Source organism: Gossypium hirsutum, chromosome A11 (genome assembly GCF_007990345.1).
Source record: "Gossypium hirsutum isolate 1008001.06 chromosome A11, Gossypium_hirsutum_v2.1, whole genome shotgun sequence".
Classification (NCBI taxonomy): Eukaryota; Viridiplantae; Streptophyta; class Magnoliopsida; order Malvales; family Malvaceae; genus Gossypium; species Gossypium hirsutum.
This window is the reverse complement of record NC_053434.1, coordinates 42,266,252-42,272,344: the sequence shown is the minus strand read 5'-3', so window position 1 is coordinate 42,272,344 and position 6,093 is coordinate 42,266,252.

The window sequence follows — 6,093 nt, the reverse complement described above, 5'->3', positions numbered from 1 at the left end:
AATCTCGATCTCAGATGGAGTGATTACGTGCGACGGGTCGGACCTATATTGTCGAAGCATCGAGACATGAAAAACGTTGTGAATCTTTTCAAGCTCAGGGGGCAAAATTAATCGGTATGCAACTGGTCCAACTCGTTTGGATACCTCATACAGACCGATGAACCTCGGACTTAGTTTGCCCTTACGACCAAATCTAAGCACCTTTTTCCAGGGTGAAACTTTGAGAAATACTTTGTCTCCAACCTGATATTCAATGTCTTTTCTTTTCAAATCCGCATACGACTTTTGACGATCCGAAGCGGCTTTCAAACTTTCACGAATTACTCAAACTTTCTGCTCTGCATCCTTAATCAAATCAACCCCAAAAATTTTACTTTCACTAAGTTCAGTCCAAAATAATGGGGTACGGCATTTACAACCGTATAAGGCCTCGTAAGGTGCCATCTTAATGCTTGATTGAAAGCTATTGTTGTAAGCGAATTCGATCAAAGGCAAATATCTTTCCCATGAACCACAATACTCTAAGACGCAACATCTCAACATATCCTCGAGTATCTGAATTATTCGTTCAGATTGGCCATCAGTCTGGGGATGAAATGCGGTGCTAAAATGCATCTTAGTACCCAACGCTTCTTGTAAATTTTTCCAAAATCGCGATGTAAATCTTGGGTCTCTATCCGACACGATAGAAATAGGTACCCCCTGCAATCGAACAATTTGGGAGGTGTATAATTCTGCCAATTTATCGAGCGAAAAATCTGTACAGACAGGGATAAAATGAGCAGACTTGGTCAATCTATCAACAATAACCCAGATTGCATCATTCTTGCTTGATGACAATGGCAATCCAGATACAAAATCCATCGTTACCCGATCCCACTTCCATTCGGGTATCATGATCGGCTGAAGTAATCCCGACGGCACTTGATGTTCCGCTTTTACTTGTTGGCATATCAAACACCTTGAAACAAATTCGGAAATGTCTCGTTTCATACCGGGCCACCAAAATTGACGTTTCAGGTCATTGTACATTTTAGTACTACCTGGGTGGACTAACATTCGACTACTGTGAGCCTCGTCCAAAATCATTGAAATAAGTTCCGAATTTCTTGGAACACATAATCGACCTCTGAACGTCAAGCAATCATTGTCGTCAATCTGAAACTCTGATTCCTCATTCGAAGCACATTCAGCTCGTTTAGTGACCAATTCAGCGTCGACTTTCTGGAATTCAAGTATTTGACGAATCAATAATGGTTTGACCTCTAATTCAGCTACTAGCAACCCATCGGGTGAGACAGACAAGTGAGCATTCACCGCTCTCAAAGCAAACAGTGCTTTCCGACTTAAAGCATCGGCAACCACGTTAGCCTTTCCCGGGTGATAATCAATAACAAGTTCATAGTCTTTCAACAACTTAAGCCAACGTCTTTGTCGCAGATTTAGATCTCTTTGAGTCATCAAATATTTAAGACTTTTGTGGTCCGAATAAATATGACACCTTTCCCCAAACAAGTAATGCCGCCATATTTTCAGGGCGAACACTATGGCCGCCAATTCAAGATCATGGGTCGGATAGTTTCTCTCATGCGGCTTTAATTGTCTCGACGCGTAAGCCACAACTCGACCTTCTTGCATCAACACACAACCTAGCCCAAGTAAGGATGCATCACTATAAATGACAAACTCTTTGCCGGACTCCGGTTGTACTAGCACTGGAGCTTCGGTTAAATAGGTCTTTAGTCGATCGAAACTCTTCTGACAGTTCTCTGTCCACTCAAACTCAACATCTTTTTGGAGTAGTTTCGTCAACGGTGCAGCTATCATCGAGAAACCTTTTACAAATCGTCGGTAATAATCGGCGAGCCCCAGGAAGCTCCGAACTTCGGTAATATTTCTTGGAGGCTTCCAGTTAAGTATGGCTGAAATTTTGCTCGGGTCAACTCGAATACCCGATGCGGATACCACATGACCCAAGAAGCTAACCTCTCTTAACCAGAACTCACACTTACTGAACTTAGCATATAACTGCTTATCCCGCAAAATTTGCAACACTAATCTCAGGTGCTCAGCATGTTCGGTCTCCTCTCCTGAATAGACCAAGATGTCATCAATGAACACAACTACGAACCGGTCCAAATACTGTCTGAAGATCCGATTCATCAAATCCATAAATACCGCAGGGGCATTAGTGAGCCCGAACGGCATCACTAAGAACTCGTAGTGACCGTACCTCGTTCTGAAAGCAGTTTTGGGTACGTCCGAATCTCGAATCCGCAACTGATAATAACCCGATCTCAAATATATCTTTGAAAACACTGAGGCTCCCTTTAGTTGATCAAACAAATCATCAATACGCGGTAATGGATATTTATTCTTTATCGTCACTTTACTCAGTTGACGATAGTCAATGCACAACCTCATGGTTCCGTCCTTCTTTTTCACGAACAATACTGGTGCACCCCAAGGTGAGAAACTTGGTCGAGCGAAACCTCTATCCATCAACTCTTGCAACTGAGCTTTCAATTCTTTTAACTCGGTTGGTGCCATACGATACGGAGCTATCGAAATTGGCGTAGTTCCAGGTACAAGCTCAATACCAAACTCTACCTCCCGAACAGGTGGTAAACCCGGTAATTCTTCAGGAAAAACATCCGGGTATTCACAAACCACCGGCACAGATTCGGGTTTCTTTTCTAATTCTTTGTCATCAAGTACATATGCAAGGTATGCTTCGCACCCTTTTCTTACATATTTCTAGGCCAACATTGCTGATATTACAGCTGGCAACCCCCTTAAGTCCATAGACTCAACTCAGATTATCTCGTTATTTGCACACCTCAAATCAATAGTCTTGCTTTTGCAATTCACAACCGCATCATGCGCGGTCAACCAATCCAAACCAAGAATAACATCAAATTCATCAAACGGCAAAAGCATCAAGTCCGCCGGAAAACAGGAATCTCGAATTACTAGGGGGCATTTCTTACACACTTTGTCGACAAGCACGTAACGACCCAAGGGATTTGACACCCGAATTACGAACTCAGTAGACTCAACAGGTAGAGTCTTACTGGATGCTAAGGTTTCACATACATATGAATGAGTAGAGCCAGGGTCAATCAATGCAATCACATTAGTATCAAAGAGAGTGAAGGTACCAGTGATGACGTCAGGGGAGGATGCCTCCTCTCGTGCGCGAATGGCATATGCTCTAGCAGGAGTACGGTTCTCGGCTCGAACAGCTGTATCAGAGGCCCCTCTTTGACTACCTATAACACCCCGAACCCGATACCGTCGCCGGAGTCGAACACGAGGTGTTAACAGACTTCAAACCACTTATTCGACATTTCCCAGACAAGCTGCCAATCTGCGTACTAGTCGCTTTAAAAATCATATCTTGAGTTCTGAAACTCGAAATCCAGTTCCGTAAATTTTACCTAGAACTAGACTCATATACCTATATGGTAGAATTTTTGTAGAATTTTTGGTCGGGCCAATTAGTACAGTTTATTAGTCAAAGTCTCCCATGTTACAGGGATCGACTACTCTGACCCTTGCGCATTACGAATTGGATATCTCCCTACAAAGAGCTTCAATACTGATGTCGTTTGTTTCTATAGAAACTAGACTCAGAGAGAAATCTGTACATATATGGCATGACTCCTAATTATCTCTGGTTAATTTATAATAAATCTCCAAAGTCGGAACAGGGAATCCAGAAACCGTTCTGGCCCTATCTCACGAGAACCTGAATATCTCTTAACATACTGTCCATATGATCTTTTCGTTACTTCTATATGAAAATAGACTCATCGAGCTTCGAATACATAATTTATTCATCAATTAATTCCACTCATACTATTTTAGTGATTTTCAATCTCACGTCACTGCTGCTGCCAGCATCTGTTACGAAAGCAACTATACCCATTTCGTGATTTCTCCTTGATCTAACTAGTAATTCACCATACATATCACAAATTATGATCATGACTAGCCATTCCAAAGGCTAATCATTGTCAAACATCCCCCTACTACACTATTGCCATATCATGAATTTTAACACCAAAATAATCAACCATGACATATGGCATAAAAAGGTCGAATTATCAAGATTTACGACCTAACGTTATGAAACCAACCCCAACCGAACATTTATGCCATTTTCGCATGGCTAAAAGTTTACATACCAAAGTTCAAACACAACATAATAGTCTATACATGCCGAAATGTTCTCCTAAGCCGACTAAGAAGAAAGTACCAAAACTTGCTAGCCGGTGTGATGACTCCAATGACGGCCCGATCACGCAAAAAGAGACGAGTCCAAGAAACCTAGAATAGGTGACAAGGAAACACCGAGTGAGTATATAACTCAGTAAGTCATAAGCAATGCACTACCATCCATTAATAACATTATCACAATAAGAAACAAAATAGAACAAGGCTAGTTACTCCATCCATACCGAACCATGCCATAGTTCCTCAGACCCATCGGTTCAATCTCATACCAAATCATGCATTCACATTCCATATACTCATCAATAGGATATTTAGGCATTTTCATACATCATTTTATTTTCGTTACAATCATACAACTAAACGGCCTTTCACCTATTCCACGATAAATCTTATGTACGTGACTTCAAGTATATTTGTCACATAGGTTCAAACTTACCAAGCTCAACTCCAAATATAGTCATAGCACCAATTAGCCATGAACTCAAGGTACTTACCCGATCCGCTGTCCGTGATCGACTCAATAATGTCGCACACTTAGTGTCCATAATGATTCAAAAGTATATATTAAGTCCGCACACTCAGTGCTATATAATCAACTCGCACACTTAGTGCTATATAATCAAACTCGCACACTTAATGCTACATAATCAAACTCGCACACTTAGTGCTACATAATCAAACTCGCACACTTAGTGCTACATAGTTAAACTCGCACACTTAGTGCTGTACAATTTAAACCCGCACACTTAGCGCCAATCTCATGATCATAAATGTTTATACCTGCACTCTTAGTGCCGAGGTCAACAACTCAATACATCTCACCTCTTTTCTCTTCATTCAACACTTTCATCACCACATACATACATGTATATAAATTTATCATTCCATTCAGCATGATTACATAGACATTATGTCTATTTAGATCAATACAAAATATATGCTTGATGACTTACTTGTGTTGGGTAAGATGGTTCCAACTCGGCTACTCGATGATCTTTTCTTTGCCTTTGCTCGATTCTCCTCCTTTAACTCCTTGAGCTTAATCAATAAATCAACTAGTTTAACCGCCTTGCTAAATATTTACAATCCAATTACACATGCATATGTATGTTAGTATATTCGGCAATCACCCTTACTAATCACCCACTTGATCAATTATAGAGAATCAAAGTTAATATCACAATGTGTACCCTATATGGCCCATTATACATAATCAATTTTAACATCATCTATATATTTACTCATATGGCCGAATATACCTAATCATACATACACCTAACCAAAAAATAATTTCTAAAATCTTTATATCATTTATACACTAGTAAAGCATCCTCTCCCTTTCCATCAATTTAGCAAATGCATTACTCATTAACCTACAAAAATTATATTCGGCCTTAGCACACAACTTGCTAGCCGATTCTTCCCCATCTAGCAACCAATGCCCATATGTGCTCACTCAAAAATGCTAAAAAAAAAGAGATTCAAGAATCATCAATCCACCATCACATGCATCATTAACAAGCTTCATATTTAGCATGCAATGGCATTAACACAAACTCCACCTAGGCCGAATCTTAACTCATCTTCATGCCTCATCACCACAACATCAAACATCAAAATACCAACCAAGAATGTAACATGCATGGCCGAATATCATCTCCATCATTTAACAAAGTTTGAACCATGGCTAGGTAGATTTCAAACTTACAACTTAAAATATACATGAATCTCAAAGAATAATATCAAACATACCTCAATCTAGTTACATGCATGGCCAAACTTCCTCCTAATTCTCTTCCAAACCAAACATGAAGCAAGAACTCCTTCCTCCTCCCTTAGAATTTTCGGTCAAAA